Below are 26,441 nucleotides of genomic sequence, written 5' to 3' on the forward strand. Positions count from 1 at the left end.
TGGTTCATTTCCTAGCCTCAGCTAGTTTCATCTCTTATAAACACAGATCAGTACTCACCTAAAGACTTGTGGAGACTCTCTGTGTATATACAGGGCTCTCTGGGAAATTCTCTCTTCTCTGGTACACTGCCTGTTCATTCCATTTCCATCAATATCTATAAACACTTATCTCTGCCTCTTTTATAGAGAAGACTGCTGGGTCTTCTTTGGATTCTCTCTCTGTAGTAACACTGCCTGGAAACTGCCTTCAGGCCATGCAATAACCTGAAACAACTGTAGTACTCCTCCTGCTTTCCTTTTCCCAGGCATCATAGTCACTCACGCCCATTGTCCAGTGTCTGAGAATGGTTAATGAATACATTTTCTCCAGTTTTCTATTTGATTAAGGATGTAGGGTAAATAAATTTTCTGTAACATGGCCATATGTAGGATTTCTTCCCTTCCTTTTATAGAAGATAGGTAGGTAGGTAGCTGCCTCTTTCCTATTTTCTCCTTCAGAATTGTTTTGGTATCATTTTGAAGATGATGCTGAATGTTTCAGTCACCTTTTCCCCACAAGTGCCCTTTTAAATATGCTCACCATGGTGGCAAGGGCATCAGTATCATATTACCAAAGTATATTTGTAAGTTAAGTCTCTGAAATGTGCTAAACTTGGGAACCCAGGAGCTGAGTTTAACATTACTAGTTTTTTTTTTTTTTCCCTGAAAAGTGTAGAATGGCTTGTGTATCTAAGCAGGGGGGTGGGGAGAGATGTAATGATATAACAAAATCACACATATAATGAAAGCAAAGCTTGAGGAAATATGGGCTATCTTACAGATTTCGCAGTAAATCTCACAGGTTAAAAAAAATCACAAGACAGAGAGCATTTCCCCATTTCTTGTCTTAACAAGTAAAACAAGTATCTAGACTTAGTCAGATTTGGGCACTGTCAATTATAATCCATGGGGTCGCAAAGAGTTGGACACGACTGAGTGACCAAACTGAACTATAATCCTACTATTTTCTTTACCTGTTTATAAGAAAAAACAAACCCAGTCCCTGTCTGTACTGTGTCAGTTTTCAAATAAACAAAAAAATGTCAGCACTGCCTGAGCTATTGTAGTCAGTAATTTATAGAGGAGAAAATATTTTGGGTGTTAAATTTTTCATGCGGCAGTCAACAAGGAAATGATTAGCTAATACTGTAGTGGTTGATTTTATATTCAGAAAAGTGACCAACACATTTAAGGTAGATGGAAATATTTTGCTAAACTTAATTGCCATTTGAAAAATTTATAATCTGTGGAATTCAGGTCTAAAACAAAGCTGCTGTGTGGGTTTTTGGAAAACTTTGAGTTTATATAAAGACATCATATTGTCTTATTTACTTTTCTTTCTTCCCTTTGGCTTCCTGAGCATTAACATTTGCTTCCAGGGTACTGGAAAAATTAACACCAATGTTACTTGAAACAAGATGTTCATAATACCAAATAACATGAATTTAGAAGAGTGTTTAGCTCAGTTGGACACACACATTTGTCTAGTCATTCTGCCAAATATCTGCATATTTACTCATAACCCATATCTTTTTTTAAAATTGAAGTATGGTTAATTTACAATGTTGCATTACTTTCTTCTGTAAAGCACAGTGTTTTAGTTATGCACATATATACATTTTAAAAATATTCTTTCCCATTATGGTTTATCTCAGGATATTGAATATAGTTCCCTGTGCTATACAGTAGGACTTTGCTATTTCTCTCTTCTATGTGGAATAGATTGCATCTGATAAGCCCAAGCTCTCAGTCCCTCCTCTCCCCACTCCCTTGGCAATGACAAGTCTGTTCTCTCTGTCTGTGAGTCTGTTTCTGCTTCATCATTTCCGTTCAGTCGCTCAATCGTGTCCATCTCTATGCGACCCCATGAATCGCAGCACGCCAGGCCTCCCTGTCCATCACCAACTCCCGGAGTTCACTCAGACTCACGTCCATCGAGTCAGTGATGCCATCCAGCCATCTCATCCTCTGTCGTCCCCTTCTCCTCCTGACCCCAATCCCTCCCAGCATCAGAGTCTTTTCCAATGAGTCAACTCTTGGCATGAGGTGGCCAAAGTACTGGAGTTTCAGCTTTAGCATCATTCCTTCCAAAGAAATCCCAGGGCTGATCTCCTTCAGAATGGACTGGTTGGATCTCCTTACAGTCCAAGGGACTCTCAAGAGTCTTCTCCAACACCACAGTTCAAAAGCATCAGTTCTTTGGCGCTCAGCCTTCTTCACAGTCCAACTCTCACATCCATACATGACCACAGGAAAAACCATAGCCTTGACTAGACGAAACTTTGTTGGCAAAGTTATGTCTCTGCTTTTGAATATGCTGTCTAGGTTGGTCATAACTTTCCTTCCAAGGAGTAAGCATCTTTTAATTTCATGGCTGCAGTCACCATCTGCAGTGATTTTGGAGCCCCCAATAATAAAGTCTGATACTGTTTCTACTGTTTCCCCATCTATTTCTGCTTCATAGATAGGTTCATTTGTGTCATATTTTACATTCCCCATATATGTGATATGTAGTGTTTGTCTTTTCCTTTTTGACTCACTTCATTTAGTAGATAATCTCTAGATCAATCCATGGTGCTACAAATGACGTTATTTCGTTCTTCTTTATAGCTGTGTAGTATTCCATTGCATGTATATGTGTGTGTATATATGTACCCTATCTTCTTTATCAATTCATTTGTTGATGGACATTTAGGTTGTTTCCATACCTTAGCTATTATGAATAGTGCTTCTGTGGACATAGTAGTGCCTATACCTTTTGAATTATAGTTTTGTCTGGATACATAATTGGATTGCTAGATCATACAGTAATCCTAATTTTAGTTTTTGAGAAACCTCCATATTGTTTTCCACAGTGGCTATACCAACTTACTTTCCCACCAACGGTGTAAAAGGGTTCCCTTTTCTCCACCTCCTCTCTAGCATTTATTGTTTATAGAGTATTTAATGATGGCCATTCTGACTGGTATGAGGTGGTACTTCATTGCAATTTTGATATGCTTTTCTCTAAAAAATTAGTCATGTTGAACATTTTTTTGTGTGCTTATTGTCCATCTGTATGTCTTTGGAGGAATATATATTCAGATATTCTGCTCTTTTTTGAATTTAATTATTTGTTTTCTATTGTTGAGTTGATAACCCATGTCTTTATTACATGTATAATCATTGTAAAAGGGCTGAGTGGAGGCAGGGAGGATTGGTGATTCCAAGAGATGTGAAAAGATTTAACTTCTGCCTTAGTTTGAAAACAATGACAACAATAACAAACATCTGAGTAGGTAATTTTGACAATTTAAGACACTACCTTCAAATTTAACATTTTCTCCACATCTAGATTTATGTATTTTACTATGAGATGAATTTTCTTGCAATGCAGGAGCCCTGGGTTTGATTCCTGGGTTGGAGAGATCCCCTGGAGAGGGGAATGGTTATGCACTTTAGTACTCTGGCCTGGAGAATTCCATGGACAGAGGAGCCTAGCAGGATACAGTCCATGGGGTCACAAAGAGTCAGATGTGACTGAGCTGATAAGACTTTCACTTTTTCACATTCAAAGCAGTTTAACAGATGTTTAAGGGAAGTCTTTGTACTGGGAATTAGGAATATATAAATGTAGTCTAAATTAAGCACTAAAAGTAAATGATTAGACATAAATTCTTCAAGTTTATCTTTAATTAAACAGAGCCCAAGAAAATCAGGTCTTGAGAGCCAGCATGCTTTAAAGTGTTCTACAAAACAAAAATAAAAAGAGTTACCCTTGGATAATTAAATTCCCATTGAGTCAGTTTTGGGGGAGGAGTTGGGGGGCAGCACTCAAAAGAGTTTGCTCTATATATTTGAGTAAGTTCAGTTCAGTTCAGTCACTCACTCGTGTCCAAGTCTTTGCGACCCCATGGACTGCAGCACACCAAGCTTCCCTGTCCATCACCAACTCCTGGAGCCTACTCAAACTCATGACCATCACCTTGGTGATGCCATCCAACCATCTCATCCTCTGTCATCCCCTTCTCCTCCCACCTTCAATCTTTCTCAGCATCAGGGTCTTTTCAAATGAGTCAGTACTGTATATCAGGTGGCCAAAGTATTAGAGTTTCAGCTTCAGCAACAATCCTTCCAATGAATATTCAGGACTGATTTCCTTTAAAATGGACTGGTTGGACTTCCCACAGTCCAAGAGACTCTCAAGAGTCTTCTCCAATACCACAGTTCAAAAGCATCAATTCTTTGGCACTCAGCTTTCTTTATAGTCCAACTTTCACATCCGTATGTGACTACTGGAAAACCATAACTTTGACTAGAAAGACCTTTGTTGGCAAAGTAATGTTTCTGCTTTTTAATATGCTGTCTAGGTTGGCCATACCTTTTCTTCCAAGGATAAAGCATCTTTTAATTTCATGGCTGCTGTCACTATCTGCAGTGATTTTGGAGCCCCCCAAAATAAAGTCTGTCACTGTTTCCATTGTTTCCCATCTATTTGCCTTGAAGTGATGGGAACAGATGCCATGATCTTAGTTTTCTGAATGTTGAGTTTTAAGCCAACTTTTTCACTCCCCTCTTTCACTTTCATCTAGAGGCTCTTTAGTTCCTCTTTACTTTCTGCCATAATTGTGGTGTCATCTGCATATCTAAGGTTATTGGTATTTCTCCCAGCAATCTTGATTCCAGCTTGTGCTTCATCCAGCTCAACATTTCTCGTGATGTACTCTGCATATAAGTTAAAGAAGCAAGGTGACAATATACAGCTTTGACGTACTCCTTTTCCTATTTGGTACCATTCTGTTGTTCCATGTCCAGTTCTAACTGTTGCTTCTTGACCAGCATACAGATTTCTAAGGAGGCAAATCAAGTGGTCTGGTATTCCCATCTTTAAGAACTGTCCACAATTAGTTGTGATCCATAGCTAAAGGATTTGGCACAGTCAATAAAGCAGAAATATATGTTTTTCTGGAACTCTCTGGCTTTTTCAGTGATCCAGTGGATGCTGGAAATTTGATCTCTGGTTCCTCTGCCTTTTCTAAATCCAGCTTGAATATCTGGAAGTTCACTGTTCACATACTGTTGAAGTCTGGCTTTAAGAATTTTGAGTATTACTTTACTAGCATGTGAGATGAGTGCAGTTGTGTGGTAGTTTGAGCATTCTTTGGCATTGCCTTTCTTTGGGATTGGAATGAAAACTGACCTTTTCCAGTCTTGTGGCCACTTCTGAGTTTTCCAAATTTTCTGATATATTGAGTGCAGCACTTTCACAGCATCGTCTTTTAGGATTTGAAATATCTCAACTGGAATTCCAATACCTCCACTAGCTTTGTTTGTAGTGATGCTTCCTAAGGCCCACTTGACTTCACATTTCAGGGTGTCTGGCTCTAGGTATGTGATCACACCATCATGGTTATCTGGGTCATGAAGATCTGTTTTGTATTGACCTTCTGTGTATTCTTGCCACCTCTTCTTAATGTCTTCTGCTTCTGTTAGGTCCATACCATTTCTGTCCTTTATTGGGCCCATCTTTGCATGAAATATTCCCTTGGTATCTCTAACTTTCCTGAAGAGATCTCTAGTCTTTCCCATTCTGTTATTTTCCTCTATTTCTTTACATTGATCACTGAGGAAGGCTTTCTTATCTCTCCTTGCTATTCTTTGGAACTCTGCATTCAAATGGGTATATCTTTCCTTTTCTCCTTTGCATTTAGCTTCTCTTGTTTTTTTTAGCTACTTGTGAGGCCTCCTCAGACAACCATTTTGCTTTTTGCATTTCTTTTTCTTGGGGATGGTCTTGATCACAGTCTCTTGTACAATGTCATGAACCTCTGTCCATAGTTCATCAGGCACTCTGTCTATCAGATCTAATCCCTTGAATCTATTTCTCACTTCCACTGTATAGTCGTAAGGGATTTGATTTAAGTCATATCTGAATGGTCTAGTGGTTTTCCCTACTTTCTTCAATTTCAGTCTGAATTTTGCAATAAGGAGTTCATGATCTGAGCCACAATCAACTCCTGGTCTTGTTTTTGCTGATTGTGTAGAGCTTGTCCATCTTTGTCTGCAAAGAATGTAATCAGTCTGATTTCAGTATTGACTATCTGGTGATATCCATGTGTAGAGTCTTCTCTTGAGTAAGTAGATTTTTGTAAAGTACTAGAGATTAATGAATATTTATCAAGCATCTCCTGTGAGAACAGTGGTGAAAAAAATAGAATTTCTGTCATCATGAAGTTATGTTTTAGGGGAGAAAATGGACAATAAATTCAATACAATAAAGATTTTAGTTACTTTCATTGCTAAAGATAATTGGCAGAATGAAATATGGTGGAGTAATTGGCTGGTGGCAGGATTCTGCTTAGAACGGCTAGATTTAATCTTTCTGAGGTTCTATTTGAGTTGGGATCAAAATGATGAGAAGGCATTTGTGCAGAAATGTGTACAGAGAATTTTAATTGGAAGGGAACAGCGAGTGTAGGGTCCTGGATGCAGCATCATAATGGGTAGTAGACCTGAAGTTGGAGATGTAGATGGAACCATTTAGGCTATGGTAAGGAGTTTAAACTTTAATATAAATAAAATGGTGTTCTACTGGTTAAGTTTAGGCAAAGAAATGACATAGTCTGCTGTACTTTTTGTTTGTTTGTTTTTATAATTGTATTTATTTTTTATTTTTGATTGTGCTGGGTCTTTGTTGCTGCGTGCCAGCTTTCTGTAGTCATGGTGAGAGGTGGCTACATTCTATTTGGGCTGCATGGGTTTCTTATTGTGGTGGCTTCTTGTGTTGCAGAGCATGAGCTCTAAGGCATCCAGGCTTCAGTAGTTGCTGCACCTGGGCTCAGTACTTGTGGCTCCCAGGCTCTACAGCTCAGACTCAGTAGTTGTGGTGCTTGGACTTAGTAACTCCAAAGCATGTGGGATCTTCCTGGACCAGTGATTGAAATCATGTCTTCTGCATTGGCCAGTGGACTCTTCACCACTGAACCATCAGGGAAGTCCTGTTGTACTTTCATAAAAGGTTATTCTCACTGCCCTTGGAAAAAATAGGCTTGTTGGAGGTCATGGAAAATGGTCATTGGACTAAGCAGAGTATTTGTAAACTGTGCTCAGATTTGAGGTGTATTTTAGAAGTAAATAGACACTAAAATTTTTGATGGACAAAAATGAAGAACTTGGGAAATAGGTTTTATGTGAATATTCATAATTAATCTTGATGAAAAAAAACTTGGGAAAATTCTTATTTTATCACTTATTATATGGACAAAAAATCTGTTCGATCAGTTATTTTAGAGCATGGAATGTTTGAGTTAGTACTGGAAATGTGGAAGTGGTAGTCACTTATAAATCTGATTTTAGAGGAAAGCTCTGGTTTGGTAAGTTACATTTGACAGCCATCAGTGTATTTGTGATATTTAAGGTGACAGGACTGATGACATCTAGTATGAAAATATAGAAAGAAAGAAAAAAATCCAAGGATGAAATCCTGTGGCAGCCTAACATTTACATGTAGGTCTGGTGGAGGAAAAGATACCAGCAAAGCAGATTGAAAAGGATTGTATAAGGATGTAGGAAAAAAATAACTCAGATATGTCTACCTCCATTAATATAGTCTCAATTTGTTTCAATTTCCATTCATGATCACTAATAATTGCTAATTTTTTTTTTTGTCAAAAATGATTTTCCTTCCTCCTTCTCCCACTCCAGTTGTACATTTTAGGCCATTTAACCTATTTGCAAAGATTTAATGTAAACTAAAAGCACTGAATTCAACTTTCCAATCTAGTTATTTCTTATATCATAAATGCAGAAGAGTATTGAAGAAAGTCCCTTTTCTCTGGGGTAGATTGTTTGCAAAAAGGCCCTGATTTTTCCCTCCCTCTATTCATGTTCTTAATATTTGACTTGTGAAGCTCTTTTCATCAAGGTGTGGAATCTACAATCCATCCTTCAAATATGAGCCAAACTTATAACTTGCTTTGATCAATAAAATATGTTGGAAATGACATTATCCTAATTATGTGTATAGGCCACAAGAGGCCTTTGAATGCTCTGCTCTTTCTCTCTGAATTCTGCCTAGTCACCATGTTATCAAACCCAGCTGACCCCTTATAAGATCATGGATACATGAATGAGTGCAAATGAAGTTGGGAGAACCACCCACTTGAACCCCAACCAGGTTTTTAACTTACAACATCATGAGCCAAATATAAGTTGTCATTTTAGTTATTAACGATGAGTTGGTTTGTTATGCAGTGATAGCAAACTGATACATATTTGCATTCATTTTTACCACCTGATGCAAATGGAGGAGTGGAATGCCACTGGCTTCAACTGAAACTTTGGAATGTGGCAAAACTGTGATCTGACTAGATTATATTCTAATATTCATGCAAATTGCCACTGAACAGTATGGGAATGGTGGGCTGGGAGAGAGAAACTTGGGTTCTAGCCCTGTCTTGGACATTGAATTCACTGAGGTTCTTTGAACAGATCACCCTATTTTACTGGTTTTCTTTTTCCACATATTTAAAATGTAGGGTTAGGATGAGATTTTGCATATTCCAATTCAGCTTTACTATGGAATTCTCCTTGGGGTTGACACAGACAACTCAGAATTTGCTAGATTTGATACAATGTAAGAATAGACTTGATTGATTAAACTTTGAGCATTTCAAGACCCTGACATAAACACTTATTTTACTTCCAAATTTTAGCTCAATTTAATACTGAGTGATTACTCAGTATACCCATATCTATATCCTTGACCACCTACACATAAAACCATTTAACTATATTAGGAGTTCAATATAGGAAAGCTAAAGGTCAGTTTTCATTCCAATCCCAAAGAAAAACAATGCCAAAGAATGCTCAAACTACTGCACAATTGCACTCATCTCACACGCTAGTAAAGTAATGCTAAAAATTCTCCAGGCCAGGCTTCAGCAATACGTGAATCGTGAACTTCCTGATGTTCAAGCTGGTTTTAGAAAAAGCAGAGGAACCAGAGATCAAATTTCCAACATCTGCTGGATCATTGAAAAAGCAAGAGAGTTCCAGAAAAACATCTATTTCTGCTTTATTGACTATGCCAAAGCCTTTGACTGTGTGGATCACAATACACTGTGGACAATTCTGAAAGAGATGGGAATACCAGACCACCTGACCTGCCTCTTGATAAATCTGTATGCAGGTTAGGAAGCAACAGTTAGAACTGGACATGGAACAACAGACTGGTTCCAAATAGGAAAAGGAGTACGTCAAGGCTGTATATTGTCGCCCTGCTTATTTAACTTACACGCAGAGTATATCATGAGAAACCCTGGACTGGAAGAAACACAAGCTGGAATCAAGATTGCTGGGAAAAATATCAATAACCTCAGATATGCAGATGACACCACCCTTATGGCAGAAAGTGAAGAGGAACTAAAGAGCCTCTTGATGAAAGTGAAAGTGGAGAGTGAAAAAGTTGGCTTAAAGCTCAACATTCGGAAAACAAAGATCATGGGATCTGGTCCCATCACTTCATGGGAAATAGATGGGAAAACAGTGGAAACAGTGTCAGACTTTATTTTTTGGGACTCCAAAATCACTGCAGATGGTGACTGCAGCCATGAAATTAAAAGACACTTACTCCTTGGAAGGAAAGTTATGACCAACCTAGACAGCATATTCAAAAGCAGAGACATAACTTTGCCAACAAAGGTCCATCTAGTCAAGGCTATGGTTTTTCCTGTGGTCATGTATGGATATGAGAGTTGGACTGTGAAGAAGGCTGAGCACCGAAGAATTGATGCTTTTGAAGTGTGGTGTTGGAGAAGACTCTTGAGAGTCCCTTGGACTGTAAGGAGTTCCAACCAGTCCATTCTAAAGGAGATCAGCCCTAGGATTTCTTTGGAAGGAATGATGCTAAAGCTGAAACTCTAGTACTTTGGCCACCTCATGCGAAGAGTTGACTCATTGGAAAAGACTCTGATGCTTAGAGGGATTGGGGTCAGGAGGAGAAGGGGACGACAGAGGATGAGATGGCGGGATGGCATCACTGACTTGAGGGACGTGAGTCTGAGTGAACTCCGGGAGTTGGTGATGGACAGGGAGGCCTGGTGTACTGTGGTTCATGGGGCTGCAAAGAATCGGACACGACTGAGCGACTGAACTGAACTGAACTGGTGAGTCTTAAAGGAGTTTCCCTGGTGGCTCAGTGGTAAAGAATCTACCTTCCAGTGCAAGAGACATGGGTTCAATACCTGGATCAGAAAGATCCCCTGAAGAAGGAAATGTTAACCCACTCCAGTATTCTTGCCTGGGAAATCCCATGGCCAGAGGAGTCTGGTAGACTACCATCCAAGGGGTCTCAAAAGAGTTGGACATGACTTAGTGACTAAATAACAACAACAATGGATCTTAAAAGAGACCTCTCTCCTAAATTAACAAGATCAGCGTTTGATTTGAACTTTGCTAAAATTCAAATTATCCCCACCCCCTCAAAAAAAATCTCCTCTATTCAGCTCTCAGCTTCCTGATAGATCAGTTGGTAAAGAATCCACCTGCAATGCAGGAGACCCCAGTTTGATTCATGAGCCAGGAAGATCTGCTGGAGAAGGGATAGGCTACCCACTCCAGTATTCTTGGGCTTCCCTGGGGGGTCAGCTGGTAAAGAATCTGCCTACAATGTGGGAGACATTGGTCAGTCCCTGGGTTGGGAAGATCCCCTTGAGAAGGGAAGGGCTACCCACTTCTAGCCTGGAGAATTCCATGGACTGTATAGTCCATGGGGTCGCAACGAGTCAGACATTACTCAACGACTTTCACTTCACACTTTCACTTAGCTATGAGAGACATCCTTTGGTGCTACAAATACGTTCCCCTAAATTCTCTTTCATTTAACTTTGTCCCTCAAAAACAGAAATATACAAGTTAGCGGCAACCTTGTATTGTTTACCATTTCCTAAGCTTTCACACAAGCTTCCCCCGATGTGAAGATTTGAATTTGCTGAGCATAGTCATGTCCTCTGTCCTTAGGGCAGGCAGGTTAAGCCTGAGCAGCTGGGATCCCCAGGATCATTACCTCCCACCATTTATATCCTCATCTTTACCCACTGTCCTGCACAAAAGCAGCACAATACTCTCTGTCTTCTATGAAATGGAAGCATGGAGAAACCCTTCCTTGGTGTACTAGAGTCACTGGAATATTTTGAGGGTGTTTTTGTGTTTTGATGGCTTTCAGTATATTTTTCTTTGACAAGACATGGTCCTCCCTTTCTTCCTTCAAATTTCACTTATCATTCAGAAGTTAAATCAAGTCCCAGTCCTTCAGTGAAAGTTTCCCAATTACTTTCACCTACACTTCATTGTCCAGTCTCTTAACCTAAACTCTTCCTGTTTGCTGACCACAATGGCAGTTATTTAATAATAAAAACCACCATATCTTCAACTCACACAAAACTACGCTAATTTAGTATTTTCTCGTAGTGTACATCATAGGGCTGGTTCACATAGTAGCATCTTAATTAAATGTGTATTTTCTGGCTAATAAAGCAAAGAATTTGATGAAAATAGACAATTGTATTCAAAAGGTTAAAATGGGCAAAGGGAGGAAAGAAGTTTCTCAAGCAAGGTGTGATTCTTTAAAAGGCAGGTGTGAATGAAGGACATAGAGATGACGACCAAGAAATAAATTAAATATACTGGAAAATCAGTCAGTGACCAAATCATAGAAGATTAAGCACCTTAAAGAAATCAGCTCATTATGAAACTTCAAGTGTGTCTAAGCATTTTCAGTAAGTATTTATGATTCTTGAAAGTATTTACAGTCTTTGCACCAAGCATAACACAGTTCTTTGACTGTTGTCTCAAGAATATGTATAATTTTCACAGAATAAGACTATATATGTACTTATTGGGTATCTACTGTGAGCCAGACTATAATAGTCAAAGTACAATTATAAGACATAATTATTGATATCCATAAAATTCTATCTACCAGAATGTTCATGGAGCATTATTTTACATAATAATTTCATTACCCAATACTGGAGGAAATAAAAATAATGTTTAATAATAATAACACATTTGATACGTTATATTACTTATAATTGATATATTTTGTGCTATATTAAATAATATAATATAAATAGCAATAGTATAATATTCAGAGGAGAACAATACTTTGTAGAATATTTAATTGTACTCTTTATATATTATGTTGAGAAATTTAAAATGTTAGTTTGTCTCTCATTTATACTAAAGGCAAGGGCAAGAGATTACTTCAGTCAATTTTATGACAAAGATTTTTCAGAGTTTGGCCAACCAGAGAAAACCAAAGAAATAGAAGTGAGATAAATTTGGCATCTTGAAAGAGAACATTTTTCCTCATTCAGGATATTTTTTCCTTTTTAAAAATCCATTACAAGCCAAGGCATTTCTCAAGATTAATTCATTGTCAGATGTTAATCTGGTTTTTTGTGTGTGTGAGAGGAAGGAAAAGTGACATCTGGAGTTACATTTCTACAAGGAAATGATGCCCAGTCATAAAATGATAAGCAATATTAACAGAGCATTATACTTCCTCATCTATAGATGACCTTTAAAGAGAACTGTAGTTATTATCTCACAATATTCTTTCATTTATTAGCTGTCCCTTTTCTGAGTTCACTTGCTATTATATAGCAGAAATATAGATGCATGGCATAAAAAATAGAGAAATATGATTTAACCATTATAATGGCTCAAGACTTTCAAGTCTAATTTAATTTTTTGCTCATTATATGAAGGGGGTTGAAGCTGATGGTAACTGCTAGACCAGGCAATTTAGCAGAGAAATCCAGACAACTTTATCTCTGACCATTAAATTAGTCATAAAGGACATTTTATTTTTCAGACTTCTTGGAAGTTCATTAAAGTGATTGGATAGGCTTGTAGGATTGCATTATGAGATATTATTGTTGGGGAAGTCATCTAGGTCATAAGTAAAATGACTGATTTGGACAGTAATAAATGTTAAGAAAGTGTCATTTTTTCTCTTATTCATCTAAATCCCCACTATCAAATATTAAAAAGAAAGACTATCAGGATGGCTGATAAATTAAGCTTCCAAAAAAGAAAAAAATGAAATCTTGCCATGCGGGCTTGAATAGAAGTCTAGAAATGAACCAGTTTAAATCTCTAAATAGAAGAAGAATATAACTTACTTTTATTCTTTCCTATTGAATATTGATTGGGAATTGACGTGCAAGTTCTCAACACTCCAGAGGATGCAGAGATAATATTTTAACTTCTCATTTACTCTGAACCTTTCTCCATTAGGCTTAAAGAAGCTTCAAATCATTCTCCAATATAATCACTAACTTTTTCATTCTCCTTTTGTTTTCAACTTCTCTCCTTCTGTCCTTAATTGCTTTTAAGTTCTATTTTTGTCTTGTTTTTCCTGAATGAGTTATTTTCAGGGAAGTGGTGATATTGGAAAGGTACTTACTGCTATGGAAATAGAAAATTTCAATCTTATGTTCATCTTAGCTGGAGTTAGAAAAATTGCCTTATAGTTAGTGTAAATAGATAAAATGTGATCAGGACACCATTCAAGACAATACGTGGTGAGCCTCCAAGCATTTTTTTCCCCCATCACTTTAGAATACAAGTTAGTCTAGTCCTTCCAGAGTTTTAAAAACATTAGGAAAAAGGGGAAAGTATGAGTTATGTACTATGTACAAGTCATTTAATTCAACGTTTTCTCTAAATCACTCTGGTGATGAGTAAGTTGACTCAAAGTCAAGCACACACTCTAGTTACACAGATAATAAACTGAGAACTTGAACTCAGGTCTGCAGAATTACAGGCTTATTCCACCATCACCCCTAGACATAATATGAACCTTAATTCCTTATTAAGTATCTCTCATAATCTTCTGGGACCTCTTTTAGTTTTGATCAACTTAGAGATTTTCATTTCTTTTCTAATTTGAGGTATTTCTCTCCTCAAGCCAAAGGCAGATATTCTTGTGAAGTAAATGTAAGGTTCTGGCTTCACTGCAGTGTGACATGTCAATTCAGAAATAGCTAAAATATTCCAGAAGAAAATGGTTACCTAGGATCATATCAAAGAAATTGTAACTGGAGAGTTCGTAGTAATTATTTTTAAAAATTCGAAATGTAATCAGCTCAGATTCTACTCTATTATAACTTTATAGTGAATGAATCTTATTTTTTCTTTTGTTTAATTTTCATGAGGATTTCCTTTTTGAGTCTATTATATGTTCAATAATTATATAAATCTTTTCTCAGGAGTTGCTTTCCTGTACCAAAGATTCTGGAATACAGGAAAAAAAAATTATTTGTTCAATGGCAGAGCCAATCCTAATGAAGAGACTTCAAAAATTAAAAAAAAAAAAAAAATCTCTTTACAGAGAAGGTGGCCAGAAAACCCAGAAACCATCTGGTCAAATATTTTCCTTCAGAAGACAAGAGACTGTCTTTGGTAACTTGCTTCAGTCTCCAAAATTGTGTTTACCTTTTATAAGATAATGGAGACTAGCTGGGAATATTGGCCTAAATGTATAACCTGCTTATATTACTGATTTTGCTGCTGCTCTTAAGAGACATTACTTGGTTTAATTGCTCTCATTGCTTTAGAGATGATGTTGACATCTAAACTCAATAGTGGAATTCTCACTTCTTCCTTCATCCTGCCTCTGAAAAACAAGTTCATCTCATGTTTCCATGATTTGGTGGAGCTAGCCTCATGAATAGCCTTCAAACTTCTCTCCTTTTTTGACTATTCAAATTGATTACCAGTCTGCAAAGCTGTTCTTGGAATATTGTTCTATGAAATGTATCCAAAAATAAAGCTAACATACATGCCCTAAAAAGTAACCAATGCGAATCTTCAGTAAGGGAAAGGAACTACCTTCTTATTAGTTGTTTTAGTTTACTATATATGTGGTAGGCTAAGATCTTTTCCATATTATTTTCTTGAATATTTATAATCATTAGCATGGTAGATGAATTTTTCTCCCCATTTTATACCTTAAACACTAAGGCACAGATAGGGAAACAATTTGTTTCCTAGTTCACAGGGCTATTAAATGGCATAAGAACTTTCCAAAGCAATGTCTAATAATAAAAAGCTGCTCTCCTGGGGTGCACAAGCGATATACATTTTCCTAAGTCCTCAAGAGTGTTGACAGAATTCTGTCCATTGTTCTAAGAGGTTCATCAAGAACAGTCATCCCCGTCATTTTGCAAAGGCACTTTCTTAGAGAACATAAACCCCTAGTCCAATCTATTTGTTCTCATAATATCTGCCTTGTGAACTATATAATGCAGTTTTCTTCAAAGTATATCAAGGGACCATCAGCATCACTGGGCTTCTCTGGTGGCTCAGCTGGTAAAGAATCTACCTGCAGTGCGAGAGTCCTGGGTGTGATGGTCTCTGCAGTGCAAAGACCTGCAGTGTGAAGTCCCAGGGTTGGGAAGATCCCGTGGAGAAGGGACCAGCTACCCACTCCAGTATTCTGGCCTGGAGAATCCCATGGACTGTATAGTCCAGGGGGTCCCAAAGAGTTGGACACGACTGAGTGACTTTCACTTCACCAGCATTATTATACCCTGACAATTTGTTAGAGATGCAAATTCTCAGACTCTACATGAATACAATGCATCAAAAACTCTGGATGTGGGGCCCAGCAATTTGTGTTTTAACAGGCTCTCCAGGAAATTCTGATGAACTTGAAATTTGAGAACCACTGACTTTGAGGTGATGCTAGTGGGAAAGAACTTGCCTGCCAATGCAGGAAATGTAAGAGAAGCAGGTTCGATCGCTGAGTCGGGAAGATCCTCTGGAGGAGGAAATGGCAACCCACTCCAGTATTCTTGCCTGGAGACTCCCATGGACAGAGGAGCCTGGCAGGCTACAGTCCACAGGGTTGCACAGAGTCAGACATGACTGAAGTGACTTAGCACACACACATGACCTAATTATTCACTTATTCAGCTGCCTAAATTCTGAATCTCTCAATGATATTTTTTTCCTCATGCTGTAGTAAAACAAGTAATATTCTGTAGAGCTTGGGATTGAGTTTTTCTACTCTCCATATAAAATGGATTAGAGATCAGAACGTTTCCCTTGAAAAGATAGAGAGAGAACTTGTGAAATGTCTTATAATCTTGTATATCTAAAAAAGAGTCGCATCCATGGCAATCTCTTTTTCTCTCTCTCACATATCTGGGTTTTTAAACTGAGTGAACCGAGATTCAGATGTCTGTATTGAGACAGTAAAAGGAAGACAATCAATACAGTCAAGAGAAATCATATTCTTGTGACAAATGTACAATAGCAAGAAAGAGAATGACAAAAGGCTACAGACCAGAAATGCCATAGAACAAAACACAGTCTGCCTGGAATTTGACACATTAGTTTGTTTGCCTCTCATTTTGATTTAAAGTAGAAAAATGCATTGAAAACTAACAAAACCTATTTTCATTTGAAAAGTAAAGCATCTTGTGTGCTGTGCTCAGTCACTTCAGTCACATCCAGCTCCTTGTAACCCTACAGACTGTAGCCTGCCAGGCTCCTCTGTCCATGGGATTCTCCAAGCAACTATACTGGAGTAGGTTGCCATGCCCTCCTCCAGGGCATCTTCCCGATCTAGGATCAAACCTGTGTCTCTTATGTCTCCAGCATTGGCAGGCAGTTTCTTTACCACTAGCACTACCTGGGAAGCCCTAAGATCTTGGGTAGCACCCAAACATGAATCCAAAGAGAAGTAGGAGAGAAAAGGTAAGGAACAGTGAATTTTCAGTACACTGTGTTTCACAGAAACTGCATTTAAATCATAAAAAACGCTCAGCTGGTTTCATTTTGTACATGATGTTGCACAAACCTTTTACTATATTCACTATAGGACCATCATTTTGAATGCTGTTTCTTTCATTGACTCAACAAATATTTGCTGAGTTTTTGTTAAGCCATGTGCCGGGCAGATGAAAAAGGCAGACAGACACAGCTCAAAAGTACTTAGAAAAGAGAGGCATCAAACTGAATCAGTGCACTAAAACTACATACTTAAAATTGAGCCAAGTGATTCTAAAAAGTACAGAATGTTTTGAAATTGTATAACTCATAGTATAACTTGGGCTTCTTTTAGACCTGATTTGAGCTCTTAAGTTAAAATTTGAAAGGTAAGTAGGAGTTGGCCAAGTGAAGAGCAGAGAAAAGTGTTCAAGGCCGAGCACATCACAAGCCAAGAAGTTAGTGTATTGAAAGGAGCTATGAGAGAGACTTCAACTGGATCAATATTTTATCACCCTAAAAACATCTGAAACTGGGACTTCCCTAGTGGTCCAGTGGCAAGGACTCTGATCTCCCAGTACAGGGGGCCTGGGCTTGATCCCTGGTCAGGGAACTTGATCTCACATGCCGCAACTAAGAGTTTGCATGCCACAATTAAAGATTCTGAGTGAGGCAGCTAAGGCCCAATGCCATCAAAAAATATATGAAGTTACTTAAAAAAAATCCTGAAGCCAGTGTAACAGAATGTCAGTCTTTTAAAATTTTCGTTGACGAGTAAAAGGGTATATGTCGTTTTTGCTCTGTAACTTTATTTGCTGTATAATAATATTGTCTGAAAAGGAAAACAAAGTGTGGAGTAGATTCCAAGGCCAGGAATACGAATGAACTTGTCCTGGTAATAGAGGCTTTGCCATAAGGTTTAATACTCTACAGGAGTGAGTGCCTAATGGTTTCAGTTTGAATGAATGGAAATGCTTTGAAGCAATACAGAGCCTCACGTCTTGCCTGGCAGCTGTCTTATTTTAATGAATGCCAGGGTTATGTTGTATTTCTTTTTTTCCCCCTAAAATTAAGGTGTGTTAAAATGCCAGGGTTATGTTGCATTTCTTTTTTCCCCCTAAAATTAAGGTGTGTTAATGTTGGATGGCTCTACTTAGTCTTCTCATGATAAATCTTAGGCTTACCTGTATTTGAAGCTATTTAATCATTATCTCAGGGGAAAACAACAACAACAACAACATACATTTCTAGACTGAGTCTTTTATCATGGTCAGCAGATTCATGGCTTCCTTTATTTAGCAGAGTCCAAGTAATCTCTTGGATGATTCTGAATGGATAAGAGAAGCAACAGTTGCCCTAGACAATTTTAATTTGAGCTTCAAACTCCATCAAGGATGTGAAATCACTCTTCCACCCCAAGTATGCCTCTGAATATTTTGTTTACTTCTGCAACCATCATGCCTAGATTATTTCCATCTCATGCGATAATAAATAGATATTGTTTGTGAATATAAGTACTCAAGTAATGCAGCATGGTATTACTGACAGTAGCCTTATTTTGATAACATTGTCCCCACTTAAGAGAGTAATGGTTATTTTATAGATATCAGCATGTTTGTGATAGAAGAGGCTTTTTGGATCTAAAATTCTGCATTACTGAATTATCACAAATCTTGAAGTATTGTATTCCTCCAGCAGTTAAGCCTTAAAAGAGACAGGCACAGCATAAAGTTTTTTGTCTTAAACTTTCCTTAGAACAAGGGTAATTCCAGTCAAGCCTAAAGCAAAAACGAATAACCTAACTTCCACCCAGGTGGTGCAGTGGTAAAGAATCTTCCTGCCAATGCAGGAGATGCAAGAAGTGTGCGTTCTATCCCTGGGTTGGGAAGATATCCTGGAGTAGGAAATGGCAACCCACTCCAGTAATCTTGCCTGAAAAATTCCATGGACAGAGGATCCTGGTGGGTTATGGTTCACTGGGTTGCAAAGTGTTGGGCATGACTGAGTAATTGAGCATACATACCTACAACCTCCAGCCACTCATTGGTACTCACTGCAAAGGAGTTTATTATACCAGTGATTCCAAGATGGGTTATTAATGGCCTGGATATGTAAATAAAACAGATTATTCCTTTGAGATGGAATCCCACCCTAGAATAATGGAGCCCTTTGTAGGCAGAGGAAAAGGTATCACAGAAAAGACCACAGAGAATTTTACAATCCTGTCATCTCGCTTTTTTGTATACCATTCCTTGTGTATCTCATATGTGGTTCTTAACTATTATCTCCTTCATGATATTTATGTCCAGATTAGAATCTGGACTTGTGCAAATCTTCATAAGACCCAAGTCATTAAGCTGTTAGTACATAGTAGAGAATCAATTAAAAACTAGCCACATAAATTTTTATACTTATGCTGGGGAGGGTGTATAGCATCAGAAATTGTTCAGAGGATTTGAGCCTGATATCCTTGATACAATTTGTCCACAAGAGAAATTGCTGGAAGACAGGAGAGCTTCATTTTAGAGAAATTTAATCTGAGGGAGTGGTATGATAACCAAAGAGGGAGGACCAGAGTTTACCATTTGATGTCAACCACCAAAGATCATTACTTAAGGCATGAACATGAAGGAGGTCTCCAAGGGTGCGAGAACTGGGAGAAAGACAATCTCCTAGTAATCAAGCACATGGCTTTGCAGTTAGTCTATTGTATGGTTCTGAGCCTGTATTCTGACCCGTGTCATCCTTTTCACCTCTCTTAAATAAAGATGTGGGCTTCCCAGGTGGCGCTAATGGTAAAGAATCTGCCTGCCAATGCAGGAGACACGAAAGACACTGGTTCAACCCCTGGGTTGGGAAGATCCCCTGAAGTAAGAAATTGCAACTGGCTCTAGTATTCTTGCCTCAAAAATCCCATGGTCAGAAGAGCCTGACAGGGTTACAGTCCTTGGGGTCACAAAAGAGTCAGACATGACTGAGTAATTCAGCACACACACACACACACAAATACACACACGCACACACACACTTGGAGATTACAGGCAAATAATGAAGATCAAACCAAATAGTTTACCCATCATGTTTCTACATCACTTATCACAGGGCCTTATTCTTCATACGTAAAGAATAAATGTTCTATATTATAAAATGAAAGAAAATACCTATTAAATGCCTACCATGTCCTGGGAGCTTGCGGAAAATCAGTAAACAAGACTGTTACGGTGGCCAAAGCAGATGTAATAGATTTGGGTTTGATCCCTGGGTTGGAAGATTCCCCTGGAGGAGGGCATGGCAATCCACTCCAGTATTCTTGCCTGGAGAATCCAATGGACTGAGGAACCCAATAGGCTATGGTCCATAGGTTTGTGAAGAGTGGGACATGACTGAAGTGAGTTAGCACACACATACATTAAAATGGGTAAATTTAACCATACGTAAATAGAGGAGTCAAATGGAAGGGATGAATACTGAATCTTGGCAAATTGTTGGAAAGAGTAGTATTTTAAAATACCATTCTAGGGACTTCTCTGGTGATTCAGTGGTTAAGAATCTGCCCTGCAACACAAAAGATGCTAGTTCAACCCCTGATTGGGGAACTAAGATCCCACAGAACAATGAAGCTGGCACACCACAGCTACTGAGCCCACAAGCTCTAGAGCCCACATGCCAAAACTCAAGAGTCCCTGTCACAACGGAAGATTCCACATGATGCAAGGCAGATCCCAGGTGCCTTAACTGAGACCTGGTGTAGCCAAATAAATAAATATTTTAAAAAATAAAAAGTAAAACTCTTCTCTCCCTCTAGCAGGGAGCTTGGAGGGCTACAGTACATAGGGTCGCACAGAGTCAGACATGACTGAAGTGACTCAGCATGCATGCATGCATCCCTCTAGCAGATGCTGTGGGTTCCTGCACATTCTCTTGACTCTCGGTTCCCTCAGCTCTGAATCAAGTAGCAATCCATGCTCAGAGGGGTTGTACAAATTGAAAGGTTTTTATAGAAAGGAGGGTGGGGCAAGAAGATATTAGCTAAAGAAAAGAGAGGGTTGTTTTTAAGCCAAGACATTATCTTCCTTGGGGGAAGGGAACTTGGCAAAGGTTTTAATATGCTGCTTGCCTCCTCTTCCTCTGGGGGATAGAGAACGCCCATGGGTACAGATTATTTTAATGATTTCTAGACCAGAAATTTCCAGATTGATTGACTAAGATTACATTTTTGGAGGAGGTTGAAACTGCAATTAGATCAGGTGTTAAATTCTAGGTTTTTAATCTTTGACTTTAGCCTGAATGACTCCATTTTGGCACTGTTTATATCCATAAGTACCTGTGGCTCTCTGTGCCTCTGAACTCTTTTTTTTTTTTTAATTTCTGGCCAAGGGGAACACCCTGGGCTAATACAAATGACAAGCCAGGAAAGCCAGACAGTTAATGCCCTAGTGAGCATTGTTTAGCCCAGGACAGATGGGGACTAGTGGATAAATAAGCTAGCTTCCTTGCTTCTCATTTTGGTTAATTAAAAAATGTGTTCTACTCTATCCCCCAAGTTTCTACAGTGGGGTTCAGCTTGATTCACACAAGCCTGATGATTTGATTCTTGATCTTGGCCTTGCTCCCTGCCTCTCTTCTCCCCTTCCTTATGTCATTCGGCATCACCTCTCAGATTACTTCTTACATTTGAAGTCTTGTTTCAGGGTTTGCTTCTCAGGGATCACAAACAAGACAACCACGTGTTGCTGTTCAATCGATAAGTCATGTCCGACTCTTTGCAACCCCATAAATTGCAGCATGCCAGGCTTCCCTGTCCTCCACTCTCTGCTGGAGTTTGCTCAAGTACATGTCCATTGAGTCGATGATGATATCTAGCCATCTCATCCTCTGCCCACCTCTTCTTTTGCCCTTAATCTTTCTCATATGCAAGACAACCATATGCAAGTTCAAAGGACTTAGTATTTACTGACTGAATGGAACTAGTCATGTCACGTGATTTTAGGTATTTCTCATAAAAACCATGAAACCGAGTAATTGTACCTCATTGTACAGGTTGTACAGTTTAGGTTGAGATAATAGGTAATTTGCTAATGTTGCTATTATTTGTAAGTGGTTAAGTGATTGTTAGAAACCCATTTAGAATCCAGTTCCCATACTCTTCCCATTACATTGTCATTTAACTTTGAACTTTCAAGGCAAATATCCCGTTAAACACACAAAATTCAGTGGAGGAAATTTGAAGCTCTAATTGGCTGTTTTCAAAGATTCATGAATCAAGTGTCCTTCCATTTAATACCTAGAAGGGTGCTCAGAGGGGTTGTACAAATTGAAAGGTTTTTATAGGAAGAAGGACGGTAGGGCAAGAAGGTATTAGCAAAAGAAAAAAGAGGGTTGTTTTTAAGCCAAGACATCATCTTCCTTGGGGGAAGGGAACTTGACAAAGATTTTCTTATGCTGCTTTCCTTTTCTTCCTCTGGGGGTTACTGAAGGCTCAGGGGCACAGATTATTTTACTGGTGCCTAGACCAGAAATTTCCAGACTGACTAAGATTACATTTTTGGAAGAGATTGAAGCTGCAATTAGATCAGTTGTTAAATTCTAGATTTTTTTTTTTAACTTGGGGTTGGCCCAGAGGGTAAAGCGTCTGCCTGCAATGCAGGAGACCCGGGTTCAATCCCTGGGTTGGGAAGATTCCCTGGAGAAAGAAATGGCAACCCACTCTGGGACTCTCACCTGGAAAATCCTATGGATGGAGAAGCCTGTAGGCTTCAGTCTATGATAGGCTAAGTCTAGGGTGTTGTAAAGAGTAGGACCCCACTGAGCAACTTCACTTTCTTTTCTTTCTTAGCCATTTCATGACACCATTTTGGGCCTGTGTTTTTTTTTTTGTTTGTTTTTGTTTCTAATAACCCTTGTAAGATTAAATTACGTAAGTAAATAATCTTACTGTGTATGGTCTTTTGCTTAAGATTGTGTGGTTGTATTTGACTTGACTGAAAGTAACTAGTGAAGTCGCTCAGTCATGTCCGACTCTTTGTGACCCCATGAACTGTAGCCTACCAGGCTCCTCTGTCCCTGGGATTTTCCAGGCAATAGTACTGGAGTGGATTGCCATTAGTATATGCACTTAAAAATAACCCTTTGAGTGTGTGCTCAATTATGTTGGACTCTTATGACCCCATGGACTGCAGCCAGCCAGACTCCTCTGTCCATGGAACTTTCAGGCAAGAATACTGGAGGGAGTAGCCATTTCCTCCCCTAGGGGATCTTCCTGACCCAGGGACGGAAACTGCCTCTCCTGAATTGGCAGGCAGATTCTTTACCACTGAACCACCCAGGAAGTCCAGTCGTTCTGTAAGGCATCATTTTTGCAGCTGAATTAGCAGCTTATGTGTGTGTAGATATAGATATCATAGGGAAGGCAAAGTAATTTCCCCTGTATTCTTCTTAGAGTTTATCTGACACCTTTTTCATGACAGAGTAACAAGAAAAACCAACAGAAGTTAACATGTATGCCTCATATAATATAGGATATATCCAGGGGGGAAAATGAGTCACCCATCCAAGTGGCTTAGAATTCAGACTTAAATACCATCTTAATAGGGAAAGGGGAGGGTGATGCAGGCCTTTTAGTGGAGAGTAGATGATATTTAGGAAAGATGAATGTCTCTAAGAAGAATAGATGAGGTGTGTAGTTTGTGACAAAGTTTTTGGGATTTTGTATCAAATTTTCCTCTCCTCTCTTGTGATAAAAATCAATCCTTCTTGGTTGATGAAACTCTCAGGGAGGGAATTTAGACAATTGATTGCCTTTTGAAGGATCTGTCTTTAGGTAGATGAGGAGAGTTCAGAGAAAGCCTCTCCCTGCATTTGCTGTTTTTCAAGTGCCTACAGCATGAAACAATCGATAAAACAAAGTGGCATATTTTGGGACGGCATATTCTTCTGTCCTTCAATTTCTCCTGTCTCAACTTATGGTCTGTATCTATCTATTGATGTGTTGGTGTTTTTGTAGGATGTTTTAAACATACCTATTCTCTTTTTCTTGTTAGCTTCAGTTCAGTTCAGTTGCTCAGTCATGTCTGACTCTTTTGTGACCCCATGGATGCAGCACACCATGTTTCCCTGTCCATCACCAACTCCCGGAACTTGCTCAAACCCAAGTCCATTGAGTCGGTGATGCCATCCAACCGTCTCATCCTCTGTCATTCCCTTCTCCTCCTGCCTTCAATCTTTCCCAGCATCAGGGTCTTTTCCAATGAATCAGTTCTTTGCATGTTAGCTTATAGGTCTGTAAATTGTCACTGCTAGCATGTAGTCCATTAACTTAAATCTTATTTAAGCCTATGGTGGTTTTCTACAGGTATCTCTAAAATGATGTTATATGTTTGTTTTGTTTTTTCCCTGTAACCACTACAGTGCAGCCCCCCTCCCCACAGGAATCTAAGACAGAATGTTGCAGCTGCCTTCTAACGATTTCATCTCAATTACAGAGTGCTGGCTTATGGCTCCATTTATAACTCCAGTTTTAGAATGCGCTTTTTACAACTAAGAAAGACTTTGTTTGGGGGTTCTTTTACTACACCCCAAGGCATGTGGTATCTTATTTCCCCAACCAGGGTTTAAATGTGTGCCCCCTCCAGTGGCAATGCAGAGTGTTAACAAACTGGAAGCCAGGGAAGTTCCTAATAAAGACTTTTTATAAAAGGATGTAATAAAAAAGTATGACTATGTTAACAAAACCCTGAGAAACATGTATTAAGGAGTTTGAAAATGTGATACTCATGTGTCCTCCTGCCGTTTACTTGTAAAGACTATTGGGGGCTTCAGGTTGACAGATAGAGGCAGTACTGATGTCCTGTTTTATAAGTTAAGCTTTAAGCTTCTTCATCTGTAGAGTGGGGATAATGTCTACTTCATAGGGTTATTGTGAACATTAAACAAATCTGTATCTGAAAATGTTAGAGCGATGCCCGAAACTAAGTAGACAATTAGATAGTGAACACATATTGACCTATGATGCCATTTGAACATCTACTTAGATCTTGTAGTTTTATCCACACTTCTCTTAACCCATATATAGATTCATCAATTATTCTTTTACAATTATTGTTCTAAGCACATACTGTACTCTTTCATTTCTCCACACTTTTCTTTATAAGGTGTCTCCATCAAGATATCTTTATTTTCCCTATGCTTTTTTGACTACTTGACACTTACTCACCATCTCAGCACAATTTCAAATGTCACTTTTTCATGAAGTCTTCCCCAGTGACTCCCATGTTGTCTTTCTCTGATCTTTTTCACTTCTTATGAGTGTCAATTAAGAACATTACTATGTTTCATCTTCTTTATCATTCTATTTCTTGTATGTAAATTTCTCTCCTCAGAAAGATTTCAGACTTTCTTGAGTATGTGACCTTGTAATAACATTTCATTTTCTCTAGAATGATTTCTAAAAACATGATATTTGTTCAAACAGTACTATGTTACTTAATTCATATGTAAATAAACTTCTATTTCCCTGTTTCTATTCTCTCTTCAATCTCACATCTTTCCCCAGGGCATTGTTGTAAGGCTCATTCTAAGCACTACTCTTGGCAATGTCACCCTTCCTATTCATAAACTTCCGATGATTCCCAATAATCTTCACAGTAAACATCAAATTTTGAGGCCAGGCATTAAAAATATCCTACAACCTTGACCTTATCTCTCTCTCTCTAACCTTTTTAAATTGCAGCTTTCTTAGGGAATGGTGTTTTTCTAATGCAAATGCATTTTTTACTTATGTGCCAACTTCCTGTGTATAATTTATTCTCCCCATTTTACAATGATCTGAATCTCATCTTTCCTTACTACGAAGACTTACTGCTCCTACCTATGACATTTTTTTAATGCCTGTGAGAGTTTTGATGTCCTAACAACTCATTTGACACTTAGGATCATGACCACCATCATCTTATTACTAAGGCAGTATTCATTGAGTACTAATTTGTGCCAGAAACTGACAAACACTTTGGGTTGCCTTATTTAATTGCATTTCCCATCCTGTACCTACCTTGTGTTTAAACTTGACCCTTAAAGTCAGAGGTCCTATTTTGCATTCTTATAACTGCCAAGTGTTGAACATGCCTCTGTTTTCCATTGTGTGTTACTGCTGTTATTAGTGATCATATATTCATATTAACTTGTTGTTATTCAATTGCTAAGTTGTGTCCAACTATTTGTGACCCCATGGACTGCAGTATGCCAGCCTCCCCTGTTCTTCACTATCTCCTGGAGTTTGCTTAAATCCATGTCCATTGAGTCAGTGATGCTACATAACCGTTTCATCCTCTGCTGCCCTCTTCTTTTGCTTTCAATCTTTCTCAGCATCAGGCTCTTTTCCAATGAGTCTATTGGAGCTTCAGCTTCAGCATCAGTCCTTCCAGTGAATATTCAGGATTGATTTCCTTTAGGATTTAATGGTTTGATTTCCTTGCAGTCCAAAGGAATCTCTCAAGAGTCTTCACAGCAGGACAATTCAAAAGCATCAGTTCCTCAGGGTTCAGCCTTCGTTCTCGTCCAACTCTCACATCCATTTAACACTACTGGAAAAATCATAGCTTTGACTATACAGACCTTTGTCGGCAAAGTGATGTCTCTGCTTTTTA

Source organism: Bubalus kerabau, chromosome 15 (assembly GCF_029407905.1).
Source record: "Bubalus kerabau isolate K-KA32 ecotype Philippines breed swamp buffalo chromosome 15, PCC_UOA_SB_1v2, whole genome shotgun sequence".
NCBI classification, from domain to species: domain Eukaryota; kingdom Metazoa; phylum Chordata; class Mammalia; order Artiodactyla; family Bovidae; genus Bubalus; species Bubalus kerabau.